The 16992-nt window shown below is 37.3% G+C and overlaps 1 long non-coding RNA gene across 1 annotated transcript in view; it reads right to left on the bottom strand.

The window, feature by feature from the left end:
• Positions 1-335: 335 nt before the first annotated feature.
• The window catches only part of LOC127415891 (uncharacterized), a 49381-nt gene continuing 32724 nt past the window's right edge, over positions 336-16992 (bottom strand). Inside the window, exons 2-3 of the long non-coding RNA XR_007893008.1 lie at positions 2012-2138; positions 336-531 (exon numbers count right to left, since the gene is read on the bottom strand). This is a non-coding gene — a long non-coding RNA (uncharacterized LOC127415891). The remainder of the gene's footprint in view (positions 532-2011; positions 2139-16992) is intronic.

Here is a 16992-nt window from a genome sequence, read left to right as displayed (position 1 = left end):
TCTGTCCTCTGCACTTCAATAACTGTCTGGTTTGGTTCAGCTACGAAATCAGACATCAGAAGACTACAAAGGACAGTTCGGACTGTTGAGAGGATTATTGGATATATATATAATATATATATTATGAGAGGATATATATCTGATTCTGAATAAAGCTCATTCTGAAAATAAAAGCAGTTGAAAGTGTGAGGACGTTTCTTTTTTTGCTGAGTTTCGATATTACAGTTTCATTTTCTGATAAAGCACGATTTTCTGTAAAGCTGCTTTGAAACGATGTGTGTTGTGAAAAGCGCTATACAAATAAAAAGTACTTGACTTGTTTGTCTGGGGTGATTTTATTTTTAATTAATATACTTTGCATATTGACATACAGTATATATTGACATAGTAAGTGATCATTGTCATGTTATTGGGCATGATTGTTTGTCAATAATAATAATAAAGCCGTTCACATCGGCTCCACATGAGAAGATGTCTGCCATGGCTGAGCTGTTTAGGGTGTTTATGGCCCAGAATTTCTGACATTACAATCTGTTGAGAAATGCAGAGCTGTGGTTAAAATTACTTTATTACAGAGCTCTACTTTATGTTGCTAGTGTCAGACACTGTAGTGTCATATAAGATTTTTCTCAAGAAAAACAAGAAAATTCTGTGAGATTAGTTTGTGAGTTTGTGACATTGCAATCTGTTGAGAAATGCAGTGCTGTGGTTAAAGTTTATTACAGAGCTCTACTTTTTGTTTCTAATGTCAGACACTGTTGTGTCATTTAAGATTTAAAATACATTTAATTTATGTTGCAATAAAGTTTAAGTGGAACATTTGAGGGCACTGTTTTTATTTTATTTGATCAAATCTTATCATATTGTATCGTGAGGCTACGATTTGTGGTTTAGCTGTTTTTTCCTTGTTGGGTTGGTTCCACTTTTTCGACAGCTTTCTATTGTGCTTCCTGTGCTTCTGTTCCAGTTTTTTGAAGCCAGTGGTCCATTTTTCATGCATTGCATAATACATCAGAGATGATATGTGATATGTTATCAATCAATCAATCAATCAATCAATGAAACAATAATTCCAGAACTTCTAATCATGATATTTCCTCTCTAGCTAATTTGGTTCTTCAAACACACATGTGGATTTGACTACAATATCTAGATTGAGTTGTCTGAGATAGTTGCAACATCCATAGTACCATTAAAATTTGTCACAATACTACAAAGTTGCAAATTCGTACCGATTCATCTGTACGCTTCACGAACACACATTCGGAACCTGGAAGTGTCGCTTTCTTCTGTATTACACATCAGGGCTTTTAACATTAATATCATGGTTATGTTTATGTCTGGGTAGAGTAAGGTTTTACACTATATGGTTAGGTTTAAGGATGTTTTGGATTAACAAGGACAAATGCTATATCGGGAAAAACAAGGACACAAAGGAAATCGTCTCTCATTGGTAAGTGTTTAACTCATACAAATTGGTACAAATTCACCACCTTGTACTATTGTGATGAATTCTCATGAGATCGGGTTGTAATTGGATAATTGTGTGCTGCTGTGTTTACTGAAAAGGGCACATGTGTCAATACTCGAAAGCATGATCAGCAGTGCAGTGATTGGTTGATGAAAAGACAGATCAATGTAATGACATTGTAAACTTTAGTTTAAATCATTATGTATTTATACACTTTATACACTAATTTTTTTAAATATAGGCCTATCCACAATATTTTCAGTGAGTCCACTGTATTTCGCTAGGTGGGCAGAATTTCCGGTTGACTAGTGGAAGTGCAGTTGGTTGCCATTTTGTGTGTAGCCAGTCACTGTTAGCTAGCGTGTCATGCGGTTGGATTCTTGTTTTTATACACCGATCAGCCACAACATTAAAACCACCTGCCTAATATTGTGTAGGTCCCCCTCGTGCCACCAAAACAGCGCCAACCCGCATCTCAGAATAGCATTCTGAGATGATATTCTTCTCACCACAATTGTAAAGAGCAGTTATCTGAGTTACCATAGACTTTGTCATTTTGAACCAGTCTGGCCATTCTCTGTTGAACTCTTTCATCAACAAGGCGCTTCCGTCCACAGAACTGCCGCTCACTGGATGTTTTTTGTTCTTGGCACCATTCGAAGTAAACCTGCCACGTTGTAATAAAAATTTATAATAAATTATTTAAAACATTTATGTCAAAATACTACAGTTAATGTTATTACTGTAAAATCTTGACAAATGTAAGCAAGGGTGATGTGTAATTAAAAAAAACAACAAAAAAAACTTTATTTTTCCGCATGCAGTGTTGCCTTTTTCCCTCGTCAGTGCTAAATAGAATGTTGGGGTTGTCCAGCTGTTTGAGAGGTTTGACTTCCTCAATAGTGCTTTAAAATAGACATTTTCTGAATCCAAATGGGTCTTAAGTTTTGAGGTCTACGCAATGATATTGAGGTAAGCCTTGTGATCATCAAGGGAAGCCGGCATGATATCAAGTGATCAGCAGCTCTGCACTATCCCATCTCTGGAGTGCTGATAGCGAGGGAAGCCCGGTTGAAGCTTGTGCTCCCAAATGACACAAGAATACACCCTTACTATAGTTTTTAAGGGTATATAACTTTAAAATGACCAGTAAATTACTATCAAATAATCATACAGTATTTAACTGTAATATGCATTGCATCGTGGGACATTTCTGTGTTGTCACTCATTTATTACAGTAAATTACTTTTTATCTTATTAATACAATAACAAATTGTAACTAAATACAGCAAATTACTGTAAATGTATATCGGCGTGGAACCCACAGCATCTTTTCCTGAGGGATGTAGGCTACGTCTTTCTGCATTCATACTTTTTTCTTTTTTTTTTCTCTCTCTCTATAAATTCTGCTTATTATATTTTATTAACATGCAAATAGGCAAACTCTCATTTCTAGGGAAAAAGATCTGCCTGTACGCATCAGTGCCTCAGCGCCTTGTGTTGCACTCACTTTCTTTCCATGCATTGTTTTTATTATATCCTTGTATATGGTTACAGACAAATCATACAGATTTGAGGTCCAGTCATTTCAACAGAACTTCCAAGTTTTTTTTTTTTTTTTTGTAGGCTAACAAAAAACTTAAAAATCTGAGTGAAATGTTAAATTTTTAAGCCTACTTCATCTTACATCAGTGGATTCATCCATTGGCTCAAAGGATTTGTAATAGGTTTACTATCCTGTAGTGATTTTGATTAATCTCAGTGACGAGTCTTTTTAATCTGTTCACCAAAAATATTCGTTCAGATTAGTTCATTGATTCGTTCATTGTCCAGTTTACAAATTGCGCTTTTGCGCCAGTAGATGGAGCCAAATTATGGTCTTTACCCTTTGAAAAAGCAGAGTTATTCACGATCGGAAAAAGTCGAATTATCACTTATTAAAATTTGCGTCTCAACAATTCTACTAAGAGAGTTCAGCACTGCAGAGTTTAAGCATCATACGCATTTCCCCACAAATGTCAACAAAGCGTATCTATTGTACTTTGAACTGCTGAGCAAGACTTTTTTTTTATCAAACTCTACAAAAAAAGGCAATACTAGCCTAAAAAATTATTATGATTTTCAATAAAGTCTATATGAAGGGCCAATGTACTCCATTTTTTGAATGTCCAAAATGTATATTTAGGATGCATCAAAATAGTCCACACGACTCCATTCGACAAATAAAGTTCTGAACCCAAACGATTGATTATTTTGAGGAACAAAACAATACTTACGTACTTTTTAACTACAAATGTTCACTTCCGTACATCTCTGTGATGCGTGCTCATGAGAGGGATGACATAAGCTCGTTGGTAAGGTCACGCGTCACGTGTAGGAGTCAGGAAGCACGTCATTGTTTATATTGGTTTTTTTTTAATTATTATTATTATTTGGATATTTTTTTTAATTTAATTTTATATTGTTTTGAAATTGTTTTGGTTTGGAAGAGGAGGCAGGAAGTGTGTCATTGTTTACAATAGAAACTTGCACAGAGCACAGACCAAGTGACATTCACAAACCAAAACAATTTCAAAACAATATAAAATTAAATTAAAAAAATATCCAAATAATAATAATAATAAAAAAAAAACAACAATATAAACAATGACGCACTTCCTGACTCCTCCTCCACGTGACGCGTGACCTTACCAACGAGCTTATGTCATCCCTCTCATGAGCACGCGTCACAGAGATGTACGGAAGTGAACATTTGTAGTTAAAAAGTATGTAAGTATTGTTTTGTTTCTCAAAATAATCAATCGTTTGGGTTCAGAAGAACTTTATTTGTCGAATGGAGTTGTGTGGACAATTTTGATGCACCCTAAATATACATTTTGGACATTCAAAAAATGGAGTACATTCACTTGCATTGTTTAGAGGAGGAGGCCTGAAATGAAATCCTAAAAGTCTTAAATTCTGTTTTGAAGAAGTAAGAAACTCATCCATCTTGGATGGCCTGAAGGTGAGTAAATTATCAGCAAATTTTCATTTTTGGGTGAACTATTCCTTTAATACACTGAGTAGTGGGTATCCTCATAACCGATTTTTAATGAGTTTGAGCAGGTTTCTGCAACAAAACAAAACAAAAACAAAATTTCCAAGCATAACGTCACCTTGTAATATAACATATGCTACTATAATACTGTAACCAAGGCTGCAGCAGGGAATTCTGGGCCCCCTGACTCTATATTGTTCTGGGCCCCTTTCATATAAAAAATGCAGTCTAAAATTTGTTGTGGGCCCCACTGGACCTGTGGGCCCCTAGAATTGTTACCACCTTTCACCCCATTAGCTACGGCCCTGACTGTATCAATCACTGTTTATGAATGTGAGCAATAGTGAAATTTATTCTTGACCAAACAACAGGTAACAGGCTACATGAAGCTAACGAACAATTCTCTCTCAAAATCTTTCTCTTATTTCTCTCTCACATGCACACACAACGAATCTCCCAGAAGGGTGGCTATCCCATTATGATTCCAAAACAAAGGCACAATCAAACTTAGTGCATTTACATCATCAGTGCATTCATAACATTAGAATACTGCACATAATCTTTAAACATGCTACAATATCAATCAAATGTATGTCAGTTTTGCAACTACTATGTCACGTTGCACATAGCAGACAAGAATATTTCAACATTTTAAGTTCAAAAGCCCAAACTACACGGCACACAAAAACAGCTTCTGATTGGAGTTGTACTGAATTGGAGGTGTACCTGTGGATGTATTTTAAGGCCTACCTTCAAACTCTTTTTTGACATCATGGGAAAATCAAAAGAAATCAGCAAGACCTCAGAAAAAAATCTGTGGACCTCCACAAGACTAGTTCATCCTTGGGAGCAATTTCCAAACGCCTTAAGATACTACGTTCATCTGTACAAACAATGGTATGCAAGTATAAACACCATGGGACCACGCAGCCATCATACCGCTCAGGAAGGAGACGCATTCTATCTCCTAGAGATTAATGTAGTTTGGTGTGAAAAGTGCAAATCAATCCCAGAACAACAGCAAAGGACCTTGTGAAGATGCTGGAGGAAACAGGTACCCAAGTATCTATATCCACAGTAAAACGGGTCCTATATTGATATAACCTGAAAGGCTTCTCAGCAAGGAAAAATCCACTGCTACAAAACCGCCATAAAAATGCCAGACTACAGTTTCAAGTGCACATGGGGACAAAGATCTTACTTTTTGGAGAAATGTCCTCTGGTCTAATGAAACAAAAATGTAACTGTTTGGCCATAATGACCATTGTTATGTTTGGAGAGAAAAGGGTGAGGCTTGCAAGCCATAGAACACCATCCCAAACATGAAGCATGGGGGTGGCAGAATCATATTGTGGGGGTGCTTTGCTGCAGAAGGGACTGGTGCACTTCACATAATTATGTGGATATATTGAAGCAACATCTCAAGACTTCAGCCAGGAAGTTAAAGCTCAGTTGCAAATGGGTCTTCCAAATGGAGAATGACCCCAAGCATACCTCCAAAGTTGTTGCAAAATGGCTTAAGGACAACAAAGTCAATGTATTGGAGTGGCCATCAATTGAGGTCAGTGGCCCTGACCTCAATCTGATAGAAAATTTGTGGGCAGAACTGAAAAAACGTGTGCGAGCAAGGAGGCCTGCAAACATGACTCAGTTACACCACTTATGTCTGGAGGAATGGGCCAAAATTCCAGCAACATATTGTAAGAAGCTTGTGGAAGGCTACCCAAAACATTTGACCCAACTTAAACAATTTAAAGGCAATGCTACCAAATGCTAACAAAGTGTATGTAAACTTCTTACCCACTGGGAATGTGATGAAAGAAATTAAAGCTGAAATAAATAATTCTCTCTACTATTATCTTGACATTTCACATTCTTAAAAAAAGTAGTGATCCTAACTGACCTAAGACAGACAATATTTTCCACGATTAAATGTCAGGACTTGTTTAAATGAATTTGGCTAAGGTCAGGGTTGGGGAGTAACAGAATACATGTAATGGGATTACATATTTAAAATACAAAATATAAGTAACTGTATTCCACTACAGTTACAATTTAAATCATTGGTAATTAGAATGCAGTTGCATTCAAAAAGTATTTTGATTACTGAAGAGATTACTTTGCATTTTATTGGCATTTGTTTCATTTAATATTTAGTTCTTTCAGGTGGAAAACATTTATAGATATAAATGATGCGATCCAATGTGCATTTGAACAGCGGTGAAACACTTTCTTATGATGTGTTACATTCATATGAGCAGACAGAGAAGTAAGTTTGAAGTAAGTTTGGAAGTAAGTGTAAATTGTCAGCTTCACGCTAAGCTAAAATGCTATTTCTAGCCATTTTGCATTTACGTTACCAGGCACGATCATATTTGTTTATCAAGAAAATTCACGTTGGATCATACTTTCTTTTTTTCTAGTAAGACCTTTGATATTAGGGCAAAAATCATATTCTTGATAACAATTTTTGTATTGTTTTCCTGCAAAAATATCTAAAAATCCTTAAAACAAGATCAGTTAGATTTATTATACATGCTGAAATTGTACAGAATATATTCTGTAATCTGTAGTGGAATACATTTCAAAAGTAACCCTCCCAACCCTGGCTTAGGTGTTTGTACACTTGTGACTTCAACTGTGTGTGTGTGTTTATATATATATATATATATATATATATATATATATATATATATATATATATATATATATGTATGTACAAATACAAATCTGTTATATACAGATGCAAGGGAATGTATGGCAGAAGAGGTAGGATATGATGGATAAATATAAATAGACTAAGCTGTGTATTGCACATAATTATTCCTCAATGGGGCAGTTTTAACTGTTCATGAGATGGATAGTCTGAGGAAAAAAACTGTTCCTGTGCTTGACGATTCTGGTGCTCAGTGCTCTGTAGCGCCGTTCAGAAGGCAACAGTTCAAAAAGGAAGTGGGCTGGGTGAGTGTGGTCCAGAGTGATTTTTCCAGCCCTTTTCCTCACTCTGGAAGTGTACAGTTCTTGAAGGGAGGGCAGGGGGCAACCAATAATCCTCTCAGCAGTCCGAACTATCCTTTGTAGTCTTCTGATGTCCGATTTCGTAGCTGAACCAAACCAGACAGTTATTGAAATGCAGATGAAAGACTCAGTGACTGCTGAGTAGAACTGAATCAGCAGCGCCTGTGGCAGGTTGAACTTCCTCAGCTGGCGAAGGAAGTACAACCTCTGCTGGGCCTTTTTCACAGTGGAGTCAATGTGGGTGTCCCACTTCAGGTCCTGTGAGATGGTAGTGCCCAGGAACCTGCATGACTCCACTGCTGCCACAGTGCTGTTTAGAATGGTGAGCGGGGTCAATGTTGGGGTATTCCTCCTAAAGTCCACTATCATCTCCACTGTTTTAGGGGGGCTGAAGACTTCCTAAATAGGGTCTAGGATCTATCTATCTGTCTGTCTGCCTGCCTGCCTGCCTGTCTGTCTGTCAAATATTTCAGAGTGTCTATTTGCACCCCTTTGTAAATAGCATCTGCCACACAGGCCAGCTATTTTCACCCCAAAAGTCTGCTGGAACCACAGAAATATATGACAAAGACGGAGTGTGAATGTATACTGATGTCCTAGCGACCGCGGTTCCAATCCACGTTTTGTCACACTCTTTTTCCCATCTGATTTCCTGTTTCCACTCTTAATATTTCCTTTAATACTACTTAAAATAATAGATAAAAATGAATATGAATGATGATCCCAGCGCAGTGATTTGGTCACGGTGAATGTCGAGTGTAGAAAAGCATTTGATCCGGAGGCAGGTTCTATCAATCGCACTCGATCCTACGTCTCGGCCAATGAGTCCGCACTCACGCCTGTGGCCTCAACCATCCCAGAGCCAATGTCTGTGGCCTCAACCGCTCCCGTGACTATGCTCCCAGCTGTCCAGAAAAGGAGAAGGAAAAGGACACCTTCTGTCCAGTCGCTGCCAGTGCTCACGACCACGGAGGTCATTCCCCAGTCTCTGCCAGTGCTCACGACCACGGAGGTCGTTCCCCAGTCGCTGCCAGTGCTCACGACCACGGAGGTCGTTCCCCAGTCGCTGCCAGTGCTCACGACCACGGAGGTCGTTCCCCAGGTTACTAGACTTTGTGTGACCCAGAAGAGAGCATATGAGGTTACTAAAAGTGCTGATGCTGCAAAAAACCTCACAGCGCACTCAGCTGTAACAGAAATAATGATGCTATGGACTTTGGGAAACACAGCTGAAGATAAAAGTTCAGCTGTGACAGAAATAATGATGTTATGAATCTTGGGAAACACAGCTGAAGATAAAGATGAAAACAACTAGTGGTCAAAGTGACCGTATTATGCTCAGATTGTCATGTTTTTATACTACTTTAATTAAAAAGTTATTTTTAAAAATAGACTAAAGCCAGGTGTCCACCATTAAAAAGAAATCAAAGGCCTTGTGAGATAATGGTGGCGAACAGTATCCATGACAACCAAAAAATAATGAAGGGGCGTACACATGAGATAATATCAGACAAGAAACTGTATCAAGAATGAGGGTTTGGACCAAGAAAGTCAGATCTCAGCTGACATCTCGGGTTTGTTGGTTTTGCTCAATAAACTCTAACCTTTGATTCCTGGAACTCCTGACTTTGAGAGTTTTCTTACTGATGCTCCACAACATATTCTGGCGACCACGAAGGGACTGGCACAGGTCCAAGGGGAACTGCTGTGGGCTTGCTTGCACTGAATGATCAGATTCACTGGTGCCAAAAACTGAGGTAAGTGTTTTGCTTAAATGGTGTTTTTGTGCAGTCTGTTGCAAGTTTTGACCCAGGTGGTAACTCTATAAAGGCCTTTCCAGTCTCTAACTGATTTAAATGACTAATTAGATGAAAAGGAGAATTGGGTTCCAGGTTTCAAAAAGTATGCAAGCAAATGTAAATATGTTTTTTAAATAAGTTGATGTGCACACAAAACTTAGCGGATACCGCTCTCAGGGGGGCGCCAGCATAGAAGGGGAGCCTGCATAGACAGAGTCCCCATAGCTGGTAAAGAAGCGGTGAGCGCACAATTTGATGGATGGCACTGCTTGCACCCCTGGGAGGGCTGAATGGGCAAGTTTGAAAATCCTACGGATACCGCATTCTTAGAAGGGGAATGGGCTGCATTGGTAGGTCTCCCAAGTGGGGAGTAGTGAAATCCTGCGGATACCGCAAGGTGCAGTGACACCAGTAAATGATAAGGAGCCCACAAGGATGGATGGCCTTTGACCTGGCTGAGACAGGGAGCCCATATTGATGGTTGGCCTTGTTCTCAAAATAGCACTGCGTTTTGGGCTGAATTGGCAGGCACGCAAGAGGCGTGGTCACCCAAGAGGGGCATAGTGATAGTTAAGACATCTGATATTTAAAAGTATGTGCTGAATAGTGTAAACATGTATATGTTGAATAAGTTGATGTAAATACGTATATTGGTTGTGTGATGTGTTAAGTTGTGTACTAAGTATCTGCATTGCCGTTGAATGTTGGTTGTGTTGGACAAGATGTTTATGTTAATTGTATTGTGCTTGTTTATGCTGACTGCAATATGTTATGTTGTGTGTGTGTGAAATTAGGCTGTGAGTGTGTGGATGAGTGTGCTGATATGTGTCTATATAGTTTTTCTCATAAGAACTGTACTGTAAAGCAACAGAGACATGAGGTTTAATATTCAATGGTTCTAAAATGAATGAGGAAATTATGAATAGATGTCAAAAACGTATTTAAAGCACTAAAATGTTTGAGACATTGTTTTTGTTGCTTGTCTGAACACCGTTCAAGTTGTAGTTAGAGTGATTTGGATGAGAAACACAATTGTTGACAGACATAATTAATAGTAAGGAAAAACCTCTGTTTCTCTCTCTCTCTCTCTCTCTCACACACACACACACACACACACACACACACACACACACACAGTGAGAGTGAAGACCGCAAGGCTGATTGTGTGAGTGCAGGGAACCATGAATGAACAGACCGAGGGAGCGAGAGAGGGAGGGCTGGTGACTGAGAGCAGAAGGAGTGAGAAAGGGAGGGCTACGTGAGCAGGCAGAGAAAAAAAGAGAAGCCTTTTCTTTCTCATCTCTGTTTTCCTCCTCAAACAGAAATCCTAATGTGGAGGCAGGCAGTTACCGAATTTGAAAGGAGACTAATCGAAAAAAGAAATAGATTATTAATAGAAACACAGGGAATTAGTAATCATTTTTGGAGAGAATCATTAATAAAGAAAAGCACCTGTTTCTCTCTTCCACAGTGGGAGTAAATGAGGACAGGATTGAGAGTATGTGACAGAGAAGGAGAGCGAAAGGAGGGGCTGAAGTCATAGTTGTGTTTTAGAATTTTATTGTATTTTTTGAGAGCTCTGTGTTTACAAAGGCCTTATGTTTGTAAAAAGTGTGAAAGTTTCTGTGTTTGTGAGAATGTTTGTATCTGTGTCTGAAAGTGTGTGTGTGTGAAGTGACTGTAAAGTGTGATTGTTTGTAAAAGTGTGAATAAAAGCAAAAAGTTAACTCTTAGCTGGCTGGACAAGATTCAGCCTTGGGCTGTTCTTTTCATGCCATGAAGGAAGCGTAATATAAGATTAACTAAACTGAGAAAGAGCAAGTGGTATATCTGTGCTTAGAGTTAAGGTTCATATCACATTATCTGTACAAATAATAAAGTTTTGAGTCCAGTGTATTACTTTAAACTAAAGTCAACTAAATAATTGGATTTTAAACAAAAGTTGTATTGAAGATAAGTGTAGTCACATTACAATAAGGTATAATTATGGCAAGCACTCCAGTGGAAATTCACTGTGTAAAAATTGATTAATAAAATCTTAAAGAAATGGGAAAGAGGAAAAAAGGTGTAACTAAGAAAACATTTCCAAAACCAAATTCTATTTTGTAACTTGAGTATGAGAGGCAAACCTTAAATGTGAAAACGTCACATTGTTGGGCCTCATGTATTCAGATAGAAGACAAAGGCAGGCCTAACACAGTCGTAAAACCTAACTCAGGCTCCCACATAAGTCATAAATCTTACTGATAAAAACCGCGCCAAAATCAAACAAAGGGAGTCCAAAACAGACTACAAATCCCATGATGCCTTGCTCATTAAAGGATCGAACTCTCAACTCCTATTGGATGAGGCACACGACAGAACGCACCTCAACCATGACATCATCAGAAGTAGAAATACCTCTGAAATGCTTCCGGGATTTGCTTCCAGCTACTTTGCTCGCTGTGCGTAGACGCAGCTCATTGCTGCTCTCAGGTGCAGCATTGTGGCACAAGGAAGTAACGTCCGACTTGAAACTGTGGCCATACAATCTCCATCTCGCTGAACGAGTTGAGATTACTCTGTGTTGCACCGAAAACTCTAACGGATCCGAAGGAGACCGCCGAGCAATCCGCATCTTCATCTGTTTGCCTGCAGAAGTGAAGAGATAAAAGATTTCTCTTCCATCTTCAACCAAGTCGACGTCGCTGATTTCTCCGCCAGCCCGCCGAGAATCAGCAGCCGTACCACCCGCCAACAGAGTGAGGAAACGGCCTCCCGTCATCACCCGAGCCTCGAGGAACCGAGTCGGAGTTAAAGGACGGATGAACACACATTCTACGTCCTCGTACATTTCAAGTAAGAGGTTTACGTCTGGGCAGAGATAGAATATTATAGTGTGTTATTCCTGTGTATCAAGGTTATTGCTTGTACAGTTTACGGACCGCCATGTCCGCTCATTATTAATACTCAGGGTATTAATTATCACGAATTTGATTTGCTGTATTGTAGTCCAACCACATTGGACTGTTGTGCATTTCCGCCATCGCGGGTGAGACCGGCAAATTGAGTTTATCCATTAAAGAATCAAAGACCGTGGGACGGTTTACGAGCCATCTACCATGTCTCTGAGTGATAAACTAACAGCTGCTTTCTCTCCCACGATCGTGAAATCGGCTTTGGGGCCGTCACTTAATTCTCTCTCTCTCTCATACTAACACACACACACATACACACACACACACACACACACTCTCACACACACACCCTCATGTGTTATAGGATTATTTTGATTTCCATATCTAATCATATCACAGTTTAGTTTGTAGTTGTAAGTCGGAAGTTTATTGACTGCATTGTATTAATTATTAATTGATATTACTGCATAAATAAACTTTGTTATATTACAAAGAGAAGTGTTGTACATACACCTGTGTCATGCTGATGGGATGTCAGTGCTCGGATTCAAGCTTTCATTCATTGTTTTCTTCCTGAAAATGTATATTCTTTGGATGTCGATTTTCCTAAGAAAACAATCTAATATTGAGACTGTTATACTATCTGGTTATTAGTCCCTGATTCCAGAGTGGTGCCCAGTCAATGTTAATCCTTATTAATATTCTATAGATTTTTGATAATTGAATGTTATCTTTGATGATTGTTGATTTTGAAGGATACATTAATTAATTTTAATTAATGTATCATAGATGTTAATGATTGGTGATTATCTTTGATAATTGTTGATTTAAAGGGTTAAAAAAGCTAACATTGATTCTCATCAATGTTCTATTGATTTTAATAATTAATAATTATCTTTGATAATTATTTATTATTGCTAATAACCAAACCCGCTCCTAAACATAGCGCACTACATTTACTGGAGCCCCATATGAGGTTTTAACGAGTTAGATTCAATTAATTAATTTAAATATGAATTAATAACTAAAGAAATAATGATTAATTATGTCTGATAGTAACACTGATCTAAACAACCGGTAAAGCCCTACAACATTCATGTGTCTATTTTACATTCTGTCTGGTCCAGTTTATGAGAGAATAAAATTCTGAACAACATTAAATTAAACACTGAAAGTCTTGATATCTAAATGTAAGAACCCATGATAGTTTGTTTTATTTTTGATTTCCTATGTGTTTAAGTATGTCTGGAGAACAAATTTACATGTGAGTTGTGGCTTTATCGGCGTAGACTTGATCAACCAACAAAACTAAGATAGGTAGAGTTTATTATTTTGTTAGGGACTGTCTGATGGAGAGATTGAGTGAGCGGGAGGGGTTATACCCCATACTCTGTAAGGATGGAGCGCAAATAATAGTCTGCAGAAAACTCGTTTCTCTTGGTGTCTCCACTCAGACAGGGGCGCCCCGAATTTAGAAAATATAAGTTAGCAGATTCTTTTAGTTAAGATTAGATTTTTTTTTCCTTTTATTTTCTTGTTTTAGATGCACATTGTAGGCATTGGTTGGTCATGGGTACACTGAGAAGCTGTCTTTGAGACTAAAATTAAAGGAAAATAAATTTAAGAATGATTTGGATCATTTCATGTTCTCTGCAGTTCCAGTCTGCTGAAGTTGTGCTCTTAATACCTGGTTTTCTGATTTTTATGTGTGGCAGCCTTGCCAACATTGTGATGCTTTTTCCTTGGGTTTGATCTGTGACTATTCATAAAAATGAAAAATAAAGTCACAACCTCCAATAAGGAGGCAGAGCTAAGCAACTGTTGTAAACAGTTTTGCTCAGATGCTCTGATATCTAATAAAATAGAAGTTTTCTTTTTTTAAAATGCATAAAATGGAAAATGTTATTCGTGATAGAAGTTTTTTTAATTAAAAAATAAGAAATATCTTTGATGTATTTGATTGTAAAAAAATTCTTGAAAATGCTAAGGAAAAATTGGTCGGTGGTGGCGGGTGAAATCCATGGAGAAACATTAAGATTAAATTGAACATCATAACTTCCTCAATTATGCATGTTAATAACTTCATATTCATGAGTCTATTCTGTGTGTGTCTTTGATACTAACTATGTTTTTCCCTTACTTTTGTCATAATTATGTATATGTTGTTTCACTAACTCATTCTGGAACTAGTCTCTCACCATTGCAGATGGCTGGGTGAGGTAATTTATTGCTAATAATGCATGTGGAAGTCCAGAGAAAAAGAAGACTGAAAATGATGTGGGCTATTATCTGATTGGTCCTCCTGCTCTCATTACTGCTGGTAATCATTCTGATTTGCCATTTCTAATGTGGATTAACATTTCTCTGGATAAATTGATTTCAGTCTTATATGACTAACCAGATTGCCATCAATGGGTTCAAAACCCATGTCTAAATTGTTCTGAGGGTCTAAATTTAAATCCAGCAGCAAACCACTGATTTATTGATTTGAAGAGTAAATATTACAAACTTGACGGTGAAGTTAGAGTTACCTATTGGACTGGTTACTCCCCCAAATTTTCCAGAGAGTACCCTCAATTTAAAAAAAAAAAAAAAAAAAAAAAGGGTTAGTGGATGCTACAAAGGATTGAGTGTCTTTTTCTATTACTACTATTTTTTTTTTTTTTTTTGCCATAGTTAATCTATGAAAGTATCATTTTAGAGGCGTACAATTCCTGCACTGTGCATTTTGGTTCTGCTATTTAACTGAATAATTTGTTAAGAAATGCTGATAAGTATAAGAGAATAATAACTAAAAAATCTTATTGTTAAATGATGCTGAAACATTAAGAAATAAAAAATAAGAGACATGAGAAATTAAAAAGGCTAGTGTATTTTACTGATCAATTATTTCAAGACACAAGAAAAGAGATTTGTTTGAATTTCCATTGTGCCTCTTTACTACTTCATCTTGTTTAAAAGTTTAATTGTTTTCTGTTAGTTTACAAACTTGATTAATGTTATTTTATTAAGATAGAATGGAAGTTCCTTCTCCTGAGAGAGTAAGGAAAAGGAGAAAGTAAACATAAGAGAGTTATTATTACTATTTTCAATGTTGAAGTATAACTTAAATATATTATTGTGAGATACTAAAATGAAAAAAGAAGGAATAGCTGTAATGAGATCAGAAACAGCTTGAGGGAGTGGAATGTCCCCCCTCCTAATTTTCCCCCTGCCCATCTCTCACTCTCACTCTCAGGCTAAGTTTGACAAGTGTCAGCTTGAAACCGAAACACAAAAGCAGATTTTAAAGGCACATCTCTAAGTTGTTTTATTTTATTTTATTTTGATTTGATTTTATATGGAAAATGATATGATTTGACAATAATGTTAGATACAGTGATCTGAAGGAGAGGTTCAAACAGCTTTCCTTATTATGATTAAAGATTTTATATATTCAGAGGGCAATCTAAAGTTAAGTGTTTATACTATAGACAAGAGATTCAGTTGAAAGTTGATCTGACACACTTAATATAGGTTTAAAACAATCTAGAGACTATTATTTAATTAAGGTGATATTTTTAAATTAAGCTTCCTAGAAGCTTGACAGAGGCTACCCTTTATTTTGTTTTATTCTGATGTAAGTCCCCACCATGATACATGGTCTTTTGTGATGTTTGCTAAAGTAGCAGAAATACAAACTGAATGGAAATTAATGATCTGTAAATGAGTTCAATTTTAGCATTGTTATTTCACTTTATTTGGACAATTTTAATAGATTGTTGAATTTTGAATAATGCTTTTTGAATTTAACCGTTTTTGAATGTCTCCATGTTTAAGCAGTGGTAGATGGTTCCATTGGCTGTGACGGTTCTCTGGTGATACTCCCTGAAAAGAAAATATCTGTTTACTGATACCAAATTATTAAGGATTGGCCAATAGGACTGAGTGGTATCGAGACCAGTGGCAAGAGGTGATGACCCAATGATGGGTAAGACTCTCCAATGGAAAAAAAAGGGGGGGGGCAACCTAAGGCAGGGCATCACCGCCCTGGAAACCTGACCAAGAAGGTTTGATATGGCTTTAAGGAAGTGGATGAATGCTCTTAGGTCCGAAGCATCAACAGGGATTCCTAGAAGAGACCTGCCAGAAAATTGTGAGTTCCACTCAGCCTGACTGCATTTTAATAACCGCTTTACTAAAACAACTTATCACAGTGTTAAATACCAGGCATTCTGTCACTGTGCCATCAGGGGATCATACCCTGTGTAGAAGATTATTTATAGATTGGTTTTGGGGGTAAAGTTTTGAGAGCCGTTGCTGACAAGGGAGTGCCTGACTTATTAAAGAAGTATGAAACAAACCTGGGAATGTTTGTATCATAATTAATTTAGATTGGAAGATGATTCATTACTTTTACTTATTCTTTTATTGAACTCATGCACATTTTAATAGTAATGATGAATGGAAAAACATGGTGGTGACTAAAGATTAAGATTGCTTGTCTTGTTTGTTTATAACAATCTAAATGGAATTGTTTAAGAAATAGGGTGTAAGGTTGGCTAAAATTGGTATAATGATTGAAACAACAATTTTGGTGTTGATACAATATGTAGATGATCTGTTGATTTGTTCAACAACATTAGAACAATGTCACCAAGATTCTATCAAAGTGCTCACTAAATTAGCTGAAGGGGGCCTCAAAGTCTTAAAAGAGAAACTGCAGTACTGCTTACCACAGGTAGAGTACTTAGGATGAATCATTGCGCATAACACTAAAGCTCTATCACC

Source organism: Myxocyprinus asiaticus, chromosome 25 (genome assembly GCF_019703515.2).
Source record: "Myxocyprinus asiaticus isolate MX2 ecotype Aquarium Trade chromosome 25, UBuf_Myxa_2, whole genome shotgun sequence".
Taxonomy (NCBI): Eukaryota; Metazoa; Chordata; class Actinopteri; order Cypriniformes; family Catostomidae; genus Myxocyprinus; species Myxocyprinus asiaticus.
Note: the sequence above shows the minus strand (reverse complement) of the source record. Positions and strands in the feature narration are given on the sequence as shown.